The sequence below is a fragment of the Sus scrofa genome, chromosome 3, assembly GCF_054392235.1.
Source record: "Sus scrofa isolate SSC_HxYL_T2T_F1_AM1 chromosome 3, Sscrofa_HxYL_maternal_Yorkshire_Landrace_v2.0, whole genome shotgun sequence".
NCBI classification, from domain to species: Eukaryota; Metazoa; Chordata; class Mammalia; order Artiodactyla; family Suidae; genus Sus; species Sus scrofa.
Window position 1 is genome coordinate 16,139,089 of NC_139385.1, and position 14,113 is coordinate 16,153,201.

The following is a 14,113-nucleotide window of genomic DNA, read 5'->3' on the forward strand; positions in this document are numbered from 1 at the left end:
ACTACAAAACTCTCATGAACAAAATCAAAAAACTGAATAAACGGAGATATTTCCTGTTCATAGATAAAAAGATGTCTGTTCCTCCCAACTTGACCTACAGACTCAACACAATCCCAATCAAAATCCCAGCAAGTTATTTTGTAGATATAAACAAACTTATTCTAAAGTTTATACGAAGAGGTAAAAGGACCAAAATGGTCAATATTAAAGGAGAAGAACAAAGAGAACTCTTTGACTTCAGGACTTACTATAAAGCTACAGTAATCAGGACAATGTGCTATTGGCAAATGAATAGACAAAGAGATCAATGAGACAGAATAGAGAGCCCAGAAACAGAGCAACATAAATATGTTTGATCTTTGACAAAGGAGCAAAGTCAAGACAAGGAAGCAGAGACAAGGCTTTCAATACATGGTGCTGGGACAACTGGACATTCCCATGAAAAAATGAAACGAGACACAGACCTTTACACTCTTAACAAAAGCAAACTCAAAATGGATCACAGACCTGACTGTGACAAAAGCGAAACTTTAAAACTCCTAGAAGATCACACTGAAGAAAACCTAGATGACCTTGAGTGTGATGATGACTTTTCAGATGGGACACCGAAGGCACCATCCATGAAAGAAGCAATTGATAAGCTAGACTTCATTAAAATTAAGAGTTTCTGCTCTACAAAGACACTGTTACGAGAATGAGAGGACAAGCACGGACTGGGAGAAAATATTCGCAAGAGACATCTGATAAAGGATTGTTATCCAAAACAGACAAAGAACCATTAAAACTCAACAATCAGAAGACAAACAATGCAAAAATTAGCCAAAGAGCTTTTTAGATGGCAAAAAAAGCATAAGAAAAGATGCTTGCACATTACTGTCATCAGGAAATGCAAATTAAAAAACAACAATGAGCTACCACAACACACTTATTAGAATGGCCAAAACCCAGGACACTGACAATACCAATTACTGGCAAGGATGTTGAGCAACGGGAACTCTCATTAATAGGATTCAAATAACAAACATGGGCAAGGATGTGGGGAAAGGGAATTCTAGCACACTGTTGCTGGAGGTGTAAATGGTGCAATCACTGTGGGAAACACTATGGAGGTTCCTCAAGAAAATAAAAATTAGAGCTACCATATGATCCAGAAATGGGTACATATCTGAAGAAAATAAAAACATTAATTCAAAAAGATACATGCACTTCAATGTTCACAGCAGCATTATTTACAACAGTCAGGACAGGGGCAACTAAGTGTCCACCAACAGATGAATGAATACACATGTGGTACATACCTACAATGGAATATTACTTAGCCATAAAAAAGAGAATGAATTTTGCCTTTTGCAGCAACATGGATGGACTTGGAGGGCATTATGTTTAGTGAAATAAGACAGACACAAATACTGTATATTATCACTTAAATGTGGAATCTAAAAAGCAGGAGTTCCCACTGTAGCACAGACGGTTAATGACCTGGCTTGTCTCTGTGGCACTGCCGGTTTGATTCCTAGGCCTGGTGCAGTGGGTCAAGGATCTGGCATTGCGCAGATGGGGCTCAGATTCGATCCCTAACCCAGGAACTTCCATGTGTCACAGGTGGAGCCAAAAAAGGGGAGGGAAAAAAAAAAAACAACTCACGAATGAATATAACAAAACAGCAACAAGACTCACAGATATAGAGAACAAACTAGTGGTTACCCAGTGGGGGAGGGCCAAGATGGGGCTTGCGAGTTAAGAGATACAAACTATTATGTGTAAATAAGCCACAAAGATGTAATGTACAGCACAGAAAATACAGCCAATTATGAAAACTTTAAATGGAGTATAATCTATAAAAGTATTGAGTCACTACGTTGTACACCCCAAACTAATAAAATATTGTAAATCAACTATATGTCAATTGAGAAACAATATTAAAAAGATTAATAGGATTCAGAAAAACATCAACGGTAGAGCTCTATTAACAAAGACAACAAAATCTGAACTGTATATGCAATAAATTGGAAACTAGTCACCACTTAGAACCACAATTGTGAAACATTTAGAAAAACAGAAAAATCTGAATTGAGTTCACTTCTAGGGAAAACTAACAGTAATTTAAACCATGTCACTGTCAACACATCTCAACATAAATACCCACCAATTAACAAGCAATGTCAACGAAAGCCAATTTTTTTTTTTTTTTTTTTTTTTTTTTTTTTTTTTTTTGTCTTTTTGCCTTTTCTTGGGCCGCTCCCACAGCATATGGAGGTTCCCAGGCTAGGGGTCGAATCAGAGCTGTAGCCACTGGCCTACGCCAGAGCCACAGCAACGCGGGATCCGAGCCCGCGTCTGCGACCTACACCACAGCTCACGGCAACGCCGGATCGTTAACCCACTGAGCAAGGGCAGGGGTCGAACCCGCAACCTCGCAGCTCCTAGTCGGATTCGTTAACCACTGTGCCACGACGGGAACTCCCGAAAGCCAATTTAATTAGAGAAAGTTCCAGAAGAGGCCAATTGCATTCACTTAAAAAGTGAAAGTATTTTTGGTTTTTGAATAAAGGTATTAAGCATCCAAATAATTCATAAACTTAAAATTCCCTTCCACCGTTCACAAGTGTTTTCAAATATGAAATTAACAAGGGCTAAACAAATTTATTTCCCGTGCAAATTACAAGAAAATTTCTGAAATCTTCTCAACAGTAAATGTCACCTTTAATTTAAAAATACATTAAGCTCTATGGGGAGAGGAAAATGAAAAGAGAAAAAGCACACTATTCGACTTCCCTCCCCTATATTCATTCATCCCAACTCCAATTCAGCTTTCATCAGAATAAAGATAAGACTTCACCAGGGCAGTGAAGCTGCCTCTATGGAAGGTCTAGGGATTGAAGGTACACAGAACACGGCCAAAAGGCAATTTCACAAGTGTGTGAGAGCACACAGAGTTCATACACTCAGGACTTAGAGCTCTGAGACTAGTTAAGAGACACCACTAAACATCAAGTTGCAATCTAAGTGGGCAAAAGGCAATACTAAGATTATCCTAGAGTTACCACAAGCAACCCATCAGCTGGGAGATCCTAAAAAGGGGAGGCATGGCTGATACAAACTTTCTAGAGAGACCAACCTGCCCACACACACCAACAGCATTAGAGCCTAAGCACACTCTTACCTCTGTGATTCGAAGGACCTCACCTGAGGAAACATCCACCGCCAGAAACAAAGACTTTAGCTGCTAAGAGGGTTCTCTCAAGTGGTGAAAACAGTTAAAACTGGAAAACGAGATACCCAACAATAGCAAGTAATGTATTCTCAGTAGGAAAACTATGTAGCTGCTAAAAACACAGGCTCTAAAATACACAAAACGAGGCTACTTCAGAGTTGGCAGGTAAAAGAGCATGTATACCCATGAAAGCACTCACATGGGAAAAAAAAGGCCTAGGATACCCGCAAATGTAAATAGAGGTGGTTATCGCTAGCTCGTGAGATTACCTATGTCTTTCTTCTTTTTCTTTTTTAACATTTCCATCATGAATATGTATTTCCTTTGTCATAATTTCTAACAATAAAATTTATAAATAATCTTCCATTGATCCTGCTGGGCTGGTGGCCAAAATAAAACGTCACTGACTCTTTTTTTTTTTTTTTTGGTTTTGCTTTTTAGGGCCGCACTTGGGCAGCACACGGAGGTCTCAGGCTAGGGGTTGAATCCGAGCTGAAGCTGCCGGCCAACACCACAGCCACAGCAAAGCCAGATCCAAGGCGCATCTAAGACCTTCATCACAGCTCATGGCAATGCTGGACGCTCACCCCACTGAGCGGGGCCAGGGATCGAATTCCAGTCCTCATGGATACTACATTCAGGTTCATTACGACTGGGCCACAAGGGGAACTCCCAAAACCTTATTAACGCTTAACTGTATGCATTCTCTTCATTAAAAAAGACAATAAATAAAAGAGAAAAAGAGAACTTAAGAATGACTTCTTAAACGCACCTAAAAATATATAACTAGACAGGAAACCTCCTGGTGCTAAAGAAAGGCAAGCTTAACTTGCAGTGATTTGGACTTGAAGGGATCTCTGAGAAACCAAAAATGAAATGAGACAGAACGTTCAGACTAGACCCCAGACAGTCCAGGACTGTGTGCTCCTAGGAGGTGGTGCAGAGCTTCTCCAGACAAGCGGGGGCTCCTCCATCGGGGCAGAGGTTGGGAAGGCATGGATGGAGGGAGTGACCATGAGCCCAGAGGGTGCCCAGGATAGAGAAGAGTTTCAAGAAGGAAGGGGTATCAGCCAAATATTCCTGAGACGTGACCAAGCATTGGGAGTAAGAAAAGAAAGGGTCTTGGGGCCCCTCTGTGTTTCAAAAATACTCAGGGGACCTTGCGCTTGCCCAGTCACACTCCTCCACCTGGCAAGACCACAGGTGAGCTCTGAAGCCATCCTCTGGCAGGGGAGAAATCAGCTGGTGAGGAGAAAACGGCAGGGAGGGGGAAACCGAGGCAGCAGGTCAGCACCATCAGTTCAAGGGCAAGGGAGGGGAGCCGGTGGGGTCAACAGCTGTGAGCCCAGGAGCTAATAAAAGAGGAAGGCCTCCCTTAGCACGAGTGAAGGCCAAAATGCATAATTTTGCAACTTGATAATATCTTACTTAAAAAGACGTACATTAACCAGATACACGAGTCCTTCCAGTGTCGCTCTCCCTCTCTCGGGAGCCCACATACTGTGAAGTACGCCACGTGGCGACTCGTCCAAGTTTAAAGCTAGCCTCTTTGGACAGCGTGGGGATTCCACACTCCCAGATGATATTTCCTACACAGTTCCTACCTTATGTTAAGACAGGCTACACCACTACCTGCGACCCAGATCAAAGAGCTGACTTCCCCTGAAGAAGAAAACCACCACTCAGCTTAGTAAACTGCATTTCCACCCTGAGGCTCAGGGAGAAATTCCTTAGAGCGCCCCTTTCAAGTCGGGCCCTCTGCAAAGTTCCGAAGCGACCAGGAGTCAGGGCCGCGGTGGAAGACGCCACGGGGGCGCTGAGAGGGGAGGACGAGGGAGGCCAGCTTGCTCCAACCCTGCTGCAGGAAGCACCCTGGCCTCGGACGGAGGGAACCCACCCTGATGTGGGACGGAGGCCCGCTTTGAATGTGAAGATTAAAGCAGCACGTCCCAAATACCGAGACCCTCACGGGCCTGTAAGCCCTGAGCCTACTAAAGAGGTTAACGGATGAGACGGCCAAGTACCCAGGCCTCCGCAGAGAGGAGGCCACGGGCTGGTATCAGAGAGACCCCGCGACCCTCAACGCCCCGCTACCTCAGCACTGCAGCAGCGAGGACAGACGGAAAAGACCCTCAGGGAGCCAAATGCAGGGCAAGGATGTCTGAGGCGAAAGGTCCAGGTCTCAAAGCTAAAGCCACAGTGCGGGTCCTGTCCTCACCGCCTCTCCCAGAGGCATCGGGCACCGGGGGCCACACCCGCCTCGGGCTTCCAGGACCGCACTCTCCTGGCTTTCCTCTCCCGTGTCCGGCCACCCTGCCTTCCCACTCTTCTTCGAAAGCTGGGGCTCCTCTGAGCCCTGGCTGGGCCCGCTCAGGGTGGACACCCTCCCTCCTGGCTTCCTGTCCACTCCACCTGCCTCCCCACTTCAGATGGAAACATCTACCTGCTGGAACTCTGTGTAAATAACCCACTGGCACCTGGAACCACCGAGGCCAAAACCTATCCAAAGACTCCAAATCAACCCCTCCCTGTAGAGGAAGACCCAGGTCTCTCTGCCAAGGACCCCTGCCAGCCATCCTGGGCTCTCTCTACAACCATCACCAGCCCTGTCGACCCCACCTCTTCAACGTCTCTCAACAGCAGCTCTCACTCCAGCTCCACCAACACTGCCTCCTCTTCAGCCAAACTGAACGCCAAGCGCGACGGCTCCTGCGAGCTGTCACTTCCCTGATGCCGTTTCCGCACGCCTCCCACCCCGGGCAGGGCAACATCTCACACGCCCACCCGCTCTTTGTGAGCGAGGCACAGGAGTCTAAGAGTTCGGCACATATTTTATACAATGCTCACAACATCTGTGTTGGACAGACGAGGAAATTCAGGCACAAGGACGTTAGCTACCCTGCCCAAGGTCATTGAGTGGACCTGGATTCAAATCCATCAGCCTCCAGAGCCCAGGCATTAACCACGAAGTGCCCTTCTGCCTCCCAGTAAATGCCGTGGGTTTAAATAAAGAATCAACCCCATCCGATGAGATGAACACTGAAAAGTATCCAGACAATTTTTGCAAGGAAGATTTCAATAGTGACGTAAGCAGAAGCCTCCCACGTTAGGGGCTAAGGAGAGAGAGAGAGAGCACCGTTTCCAACAGCCACCACTGAAAGTGTGCCCTGTGCCAGGCACCATGCCGAGAGCTTTACGAATGTCCTATCTTTTAATCCTCGCAATACTGCTAAGCAGATATTACTATCTCCGTTTTACCAAAGAGGAAACTGAGGCAAAAGAGGTTGAGTAACTTGTAGGAGGTTATACCACAAATAAGTGGCAGTAAGTAATTAAGACTATGACTTAATTCATCGGACCCCAAAAGCTGTGCCATCAATCACAATACCAGGGTTGATAAGTTTTAAGTCCAATGCCAAGTTGGAAAAAAAAAAAAAATTTCACGTGCAACAGATAAAATGTACTTTAGTCAATAAAAAGCATAATTAAGATCAATGGCGACCTTATTCCTATCTCTCTAGCAAGGCATCTCCTACCTCAGTACCCTCATCAGGGTATAAAGCAAAGACGAGTGGAATCTCCTGCCCAAGGGCTTCTCGTTTCTTAATCTAATATAATTCATAGTGCAAAAGAGACTTTCACAACAACTCTACAGGTTTTAAATGATCAAAAGAGAAATGACCACAGAAAGCATAAAATTTTAGTGGCAAAACATGCATTTCAGGCAACACCAGTACTCAAATAAAGACAAAAGTAAAAAGAATGATGTGGGCTGATATAGTTTCACGACTTTATTTCCCAAATACAGACTTTGGCTGTATTTCTACTCGCTTATAACTAAACAGTGCACTGCTCCATTTTCAAAGTCATGATATAAAATCATGGGAACTTCCAACATGCTCCCTTCTCTTTTTAACAAACAAACTCATCTCAGTCCTGGAATTTATTAGTCCTAAAGATAACTTATCCCTTTGTTCTTGGTTCCTTTTAATTGCTGACTACTTAAAAACCATATTAAAAGTATGCCCATATTAAAACTTAATGATGACAAGATTAAATAAACACCAAAAGCTCAATGTGAAATGATAACATCCAACGTCAGCATAATGACTGGGAGATGTTCTGAAAAACAAACAGCACAGAAGTCCAACCGGCAAATGACAGTACTTTGCAAACTATCACCACCCAAAGTTGTCCTACAGTCCCCAGGACCACACTTACGTACATCCTTGTACACAGAGAGTGGCAGACCTCTGGTGAAATGTATTTGGTGTATGAAAAGATAAGTGAAGGGTTTTGATGTTTATCAAAACAAATCCTAAATGGAAATTCAATTTGCTAAAAAGCCTGTCTTTCCTTTATTTCCTTTTTTCATTTTAATTGGAATGTCATAGTAGAAAAAAAAAAATGGAATGTCATAGTAAAAACATTTTTCTTCTACTTCTAAAGCCCTCTTACATGACAGTGCTATTCTGTGGCATGTTAATATGGACAGAAACATCCCACAGATTGGCCAGCCCCCTTCGATCACCCTCTTTCAGACACTTGGCTATAACAAGAAGGAGAGAAAGCAGTGGGCAGAGAGGGAAGAAGAGTCAAAGAGAAGTATGAACAAGTTAAGACAGCCCTGAGCATGTTTAAAGAAAAGCTAAGGTTAAGACCAGTGAGGGGAGGCCCCAGTCATCAGGCTCCAGGGCAATTACAGGCTGTCCTTTCTGAACAGCTTCAAAGGTTCTTCAACAACTGGGTAAAAGAAACAAACAGCACCTCTGTCAAGTGGACTTGATGTCATTATAAACACTTGGGAGAGCGGCTAAGAGCTGCCATTTATCACTTGGCTGCAGCCAGAGTGGCAGAGATGGTGCTAGAGCTGTGCTCCTGCAAACTAAATACAGGCGGTGAAACAACTCAAGCAGACACCAAATTTAATATCCTCATTGTTAATGCCAGACAGGAATTACCACCGGCATCTTCTTCACTGTCCTTAAAATAAGCACCACTTGATATCACTGGCTGTTTAATAGAACAAGATAAACTCATCAAATGAAAACAATTCTCTAGAGCCCAGTCATCTACCAAAAGCCAGACTGGGCAACCTGTGTTCTCCTGTCTTAGGAAAGCATTTAACCCTTAGCCAGCTGCCTCTGTCAATACTTCCAGGTACCTACTGCCCAGCTACCAAGACTGGATGCCCTTCCGCCAAATGGTCCTTTGCTCTTTCATTCCCCAGCTAATTCTGAATGATCCAAATCTTCCTGAGCCTTTGTGGCCCACCTCAAAAGTCACTTCCTCTATGAAGCCTTTTCTGGTCCCAACCTGAAGTAAGTCCTCCCTCACGGCTGGTATCTCCATATGGCAACAGAGTCTTGCCACATTTGAGAGCCTATTGCTTTTTCTCCAAGTATGGTTCTGGTGGGGAGAAACTCCATTCGCACTCAGGTCTGTCTCTCTGCCGTACAGCAGCTGCAGCTGCAGCCCCGGCAGAGACGATGCGCTCAATGAGCATTCGGTGATCCCAGGACCCAGATGTCAGTGGCAGCCCTGTTTCCAGGCCACTTCAATTAGGTCAAAGAAATCCTTGCTGCTCCTTTACTAGGAAAACTCACCGCCTGCCTCCCGGCAGAGTGTAAACAGCCTTGGAGTCATGAAGTATATCTTAGCAGCACAACAGGTCTACTTCCTTGGAGAATCCTCAGGTGAAAAGAGGGAGCAGGACGGTGCTCTCATCATTCAAGCACTGATGGACCACTCATCTACAGCTAAGCTACAAATGCTCAGACCTCAAGCTGATCAAAAACGAGCAAGCCAATTTACTGAAGGAGCATCATCAACCTTGGAGTTTTTCCTACCGATACCTCCCAGACCCGGCTCACCTCTGAGGCAGGCTAGGAGCCGCAAGCTTTCCTGCTTTCAAGCTGACCGCAAAGAAGCTCATCGTTCAACACTCAGCGAAGGCTGTCATCTGCTAAACTACAGACATCGGATTCTTCAAAAAAGGCCCCCTCACCAGCTGTCCACCGGTTATGGTGTCTCCACAATTCAAAACAGCACAACAGGCCTGGTCTTATTCCTGATGGTGCCTATCAAGGGGAGCAGAACTACATGCCTTGAAGCCAGTCGCTAATTTATCTTATTAAAATAGAAGTGAGGATAAGAATCCACCCCATCTCTGGATATTTACCAAGCCTGACACACACAAAAAATACCACTATTTCATTTAAGTGTCTCTCCCTCCCATCTTCTTTCTGAGATGTGTACCATTTGCAAAAGGAGGAGCAACGCAAACACAATCCAACGTCAAAAATGGGAAAACTACCAATATGTTCCCCGAGCCAAATCCAAACGATCCAGGCCTCAGCTCCAGACGTAGGAAGTCCTACCATCTCGAGGGCGGCCTGGAAACCCTGGCTCCGGAGACGCAAGGGCCCCGATGGCAGGCGACCAGGCCGAGGCTACGAGCGCAGGCCAGACCCGAGCCAACGCGGGGCGACCCCCCACCGGCACCGGGGCGGGGGCTTCGGCCCGGAAAGGAAAGGGAGAAACCCGGCCGGCTCGGCCCACCCGGCCCGGCAGTCAGCTCCGGCCGAGCGTCGACCCCCGCCCGCCAGCCCCGGCTCACCTCGCCCCGGTGGGCAGCGGCGCGCCCCGGGCCCGGCCGGGCCAGCTGCTAGGCGGACGCCCGCGGCCGCTCGGAGCTCACTCACGGCGGCGCGCGGCGGGCCCGGGGCCGCTCGGCACCATCCTCCCCGCCGCGCCGGGGGCAGCGTCCGGCTCCGGGGGGCCGACGCGAGGACCAGAGACCACCCGGGCTCCCGCTGCCGCGACACAAGCTAGTCCGCAGGTCCCGCAGCCGCGGTTTCCGGGTAGAAAAAAAAAAGAAGCCACCGCCAACGCCGCCTTGACCTCCGACACCTGCCGTCCGACGGCGGCCCAGCCGGGACAAGACTCCTGGGTCGCCGGCGGCAGAGACGACGCCTCTGGGCTGGGTCACGTGAGGGCTTTAGCGTGAGTACGTGAGCTGCGTGCCTGCGGGCGTGGCGTGCGGGAAGTATGTTGGCGTGTCAGGGTGTGAGTGGGGATGTTGTGAGTGACTGCGGTGAGTGTGCGTGTGTGGTGCACGTTTGTGGATCTGTGTGTGTCGGTGTGCATTATGTACAAAGCTGTAGGCTGTGCAAAAAAGCGGATCTGTGCGTGAATCTTTAGTGTGTGATGGGTGAGTGCAGGGTGTGTGCAGACCTAAGTGTGTGAGTGTGCGTGTGTGTCGGTGTCTCTCTGTGCTCCTCTATTAATCACTCCTGATGAAAGTATCATTTTGTACAATCAAAATTACAAAATGATTTCGTAAAATAAATTTGGCCTTGTCCAGTAAACTTGAAGATACACATTATCTCTGGAGAATGTTACCCCAGAGAAACACCTGCATATCTGCATAAGTAGATCTAATGATGTTTCTAGCATCACTGTTTATAATCACTAAGAATTGAGGAAAAAAACAATGCGCATATAGTCATATATTCATGTGTAATCAAATACCAAAGAGCAGTGAAAATAATTGAAAACGGCTAACACAGCAGGGATCAACCCCAGGGTATACTGTACTAGGGGATCAAATCATGAAAGGATGCATTGTAGCATAATACTACTATAAAAAATTTTAAATGCTAATCTAATCCACATATTGTTTAGGAATGCATACATAATGGGTAGAACTGACAAAAAGTTTGAGAAAAAGGAGTTTCTGTTGTGTTGCAGCGGAAATGAACCTGACTAGGAACCATGAGGTTGCGGGTTCGGTCCCTGCCCTTGCTCAGTGGGTTAAGGATCCAGCGTTGCCGTGAGCTGTGGTGTAGGTTGCAGACGCAGCTCGGATCCCGCGTTGCTGTGGCTCTGGCGTAGGCTGGCAGCTAGGGCTCCGATTAGAGCCCTAGCCTGGGACCCTCCATATGCTGCGAGAGCAGCCCAAGAAATGGCAAAATGACAAAAAAAAAAAAAAAAAAAAAAGGCATGAGAAAAGGATGCACGAACTTTATGTCACATAGGGTACTTCAAGGTAATAGAGATATTCCCTATCTTAAAAAGGGTCATGAATATGCAGCTATTTAATGAATTGTTATTGTTTATATTTTATGCATAAATTAAACTTTTAATTTTGTATCTGCTAGATAATAAAAAGGAAAAACACACTAGGCTTCTGCTGTTGAGCATGCAGAAGATGCCCTATCAATGACAAAAGCAGCAGAAGTTGCTAAGTATCCTAAAATAGGTCACACTTAGGAGATGTTGCCTGAAGTCATTCTAGAGCCATGAGAGCTACTGTAGACCCCAAACACATATCTGTTGACAAAAGTATTAATAGTTTTCAGTGGGCTTTCAAAAGCAGCTGCTTAACTTTTAGTAGGAAGTAATTAAACCAAACATTTCTAGCCTCAAGATTATGCCCTCAGCCTTGAAGTTGTTAAAACAATCCAAATTACAAGTGGCAGCTCTGGAGTTCCCTTGTGGTACAGTGGGTTAAGGATCTGGTGTTGTTACTGCAGCAGCTCCGGTCACTGCGGTGGCACAGGTGTGATCCCTGGCCTAGGAACTTGCAGATGTCACAGGAGTGGCCAGAAAAAAAAAAAAAAAAAAGTGGAGGCTTTGACAAGCATGCCAATGCAAGAAATGAACAACTACACTCGGCCAAGGGTAATTTTAAAGGTTTGGTGACTGTGGATTAAACTTGAACTTGGATTGCAAGGGTGCAGAGCAATGCAATGGGTCACTGTGTCAGGATAAATATATGCTGTCATAAATTTAAAGTGTCAATTCTGTACATCAAAGTCCAAAGAAGGGAAAAAAATATTTTCAGACACATGTAATTTTTTTCAGAAAAGCGATTATTGAGTCAATGACTGTCTTGCACTCAATAAAATATTAGAATCAATAAATACTCGTTGATGGAGTGCCCGTTGTGGCTCAACGGGTTAAAGACCTGATGTCTTTGTGAGGATGTGGGTTAAGAATCTGGCATTGCCTCAAGCTGTGGCATAGGCTGGCATCTGCAGCTCCTATTCGACCCCTGGCCTGAGAACTTCCATATGCTGCAAGTGTAGCTGTAAAAAGAAAAAGAAAAAAAAAACTTATTAAGTGAAAGAACAGTAAACATGTCATAAAAGAAGAAATATGATTTCCAACAGATAGAAAAAGATGTCACTGGTAATGATGAAAGATACGCTGAGGGTGAGCAGATAGTTTGCTGGGAAGGGGGAATTTTCAGCAGCAGAAAGGAGAGCCGCAGGCCCCGGATGGAGGTGGGATTTGGGGTCTGGTCCTGACTCTGCTGCTCATGATCTTTATCCCCTTGAGCAGGTCCCAAACTGTCTGAACCTCTTGTCCTTTATCCCTAAGCTGGAGATGACAATATCAGCTTCTTCGAGTTGGTAAAAATCCTTCAAACACTTTGTCAACTGCAAAGCGCTCTCCAAAGATAGGTTGAGTGCTGTGAGAGTTGGCCGTGGTAGGATCAGAACTGACCTTAGGCTGTTTTGTGAACGTTTTTGCAGCATTTCAACCCCTGGTCAATGTACTGATCAACAGTGCTGCTTTGTAACCCATGGGTTCAAGGAGCTTCAGAGTAGTTTATGTCAGCGTCTCACTATTAATGATTGATGATAATCAGACAGATGGTTTATACCTGGGTCTCAGTGCAGCCCCGTAAGAGGCTCTGGCCCTGAGAAATACAGCAGGGCTATGCTTATGTGGCCAGCAGGATACTAAAGAACAAAAAAATAGAGTTCCTGCTGTGGCTCAGCAGGTTAAGAGCCTGACTAGTCTCCATGATCTCTGACTTGGCTCGGTGGGTTAAGGATCTGGCGTTGCCCCAAGCTGCAGTGTAGGTCGAAGATGTGGCTTGGGTCCCGTATTGCTGTGGCTGTGGTGTAGGCCAGCAGCTGCTGATCTGATTCGACCCCTAGCCTGGGAACTTCCAGAAGCCTCAGGTACAGCTCTGAAAAGGAAAAAAAAGGGGGGGGAACGACTCCATTTTGGAGGCTTTCTCTTCCAAGGTGTTGCATGCACAGGTTGGTGGTTCCTAGCCCCAAAGAGAAAATGCATTCTGTCTTTGCTTTTACCAAAAAAAGGATAACAGAACCTCAATACTGGCCTTTCCAGACCTCCTGCTATGAGACAGACTTTGGCTGTGATGTACATCTTTACTTTCATGCTGTTGCTATAGTGTTGGTTTGTTTTTTGTTTTTTTTTCCTGTAATAAAGTATAGCAAAGTCACTTAGGGTCCTGTGAGTCTTCTTGAGCAACCAAACCCTGTTAAAAGCTTCTTCTTCATTGCTACCATCCATGCAGCTGATGTCAGGATTTACTGAAAACCCTCTCTGACTCCTTTTTTTTTTTTTTTTTTTTTTTTTTTTTTTGCTTTTTAGGGCCGCACCCACAGCATATGGAGGTTCCCAGGCTAGGGGTCCAATTGGCGCTGCAGCTGCCAGTCTACACCACAGCCACAGCAATGCAGGATCCGAGCTGCGTCTGCGAGCTACACCACAGCTCACGGCAACGCCAGATCCTTAACCCACTGATCGAGGCCAGGGATCAAACCCGAAACCTCATGGTTCCTAGTCCGATTCATTTCTGCTGCGCCAAGATGGGAACTCCCCCCTGACTCATTCTCAACTCGAAATTTGGCTGAGGCATTATTTAAAAAGAAAATGGACGAGTCTGACCCAGCGGATGAAAATGAACACGTTACCCTTGTAACTTGTTTGAAATAGCACAGACTTTGCAATGAGATAGTTAGCAATCATAATAATGAAATTAAAAAAAAAATATTTCCAGCACAATCTGGAAAGGAAAACAATCTGAACTTCAGGAGCCAGAAAAAATGGATCAGAAGGGAAGTGCAAACCCAT

General features: G+C 45.7%; 1 protein-coding gene and 1 long non-coding RNA gene across 9 annotated transcripts in view; one reads left to right on the plus strand and one right to left on the minus strand.

Moving 5' to 3' along the window:
• The window catches only part of LOC146404425 (uncharacterized), a 182,852-nt gene that overhangs the window by 85,186 nt on the left and 83,553 nt on the right, over positions 1-14,113 (plus strand). The gene's annotated exons all lie outside the window — the stretch shown is intronic.
• The window catches only part of TMEM248 (transmembrane protein 248), a 43,770-nt gene that overhangs the window by 17,361 nt on the left and 12,296 nt on the right, over positions 1-14,113 (minus strand). The window contains exon 1 of one of the 8 annotated variants that reach the window (XM_003124436.5): positions 9,834-10,075. The exons of the other annotated variants lie outside the window; for them this stretch is intronic. The gene's annotated coding sequence lies outside the window, so the exon portion shown is untranslated. Of the gene's footprint in view, positions 1-9,833; positions 10,076-14,113 lie in introns of those variants that run through there. 8 annotated transcript variants of the gene reach the window in all.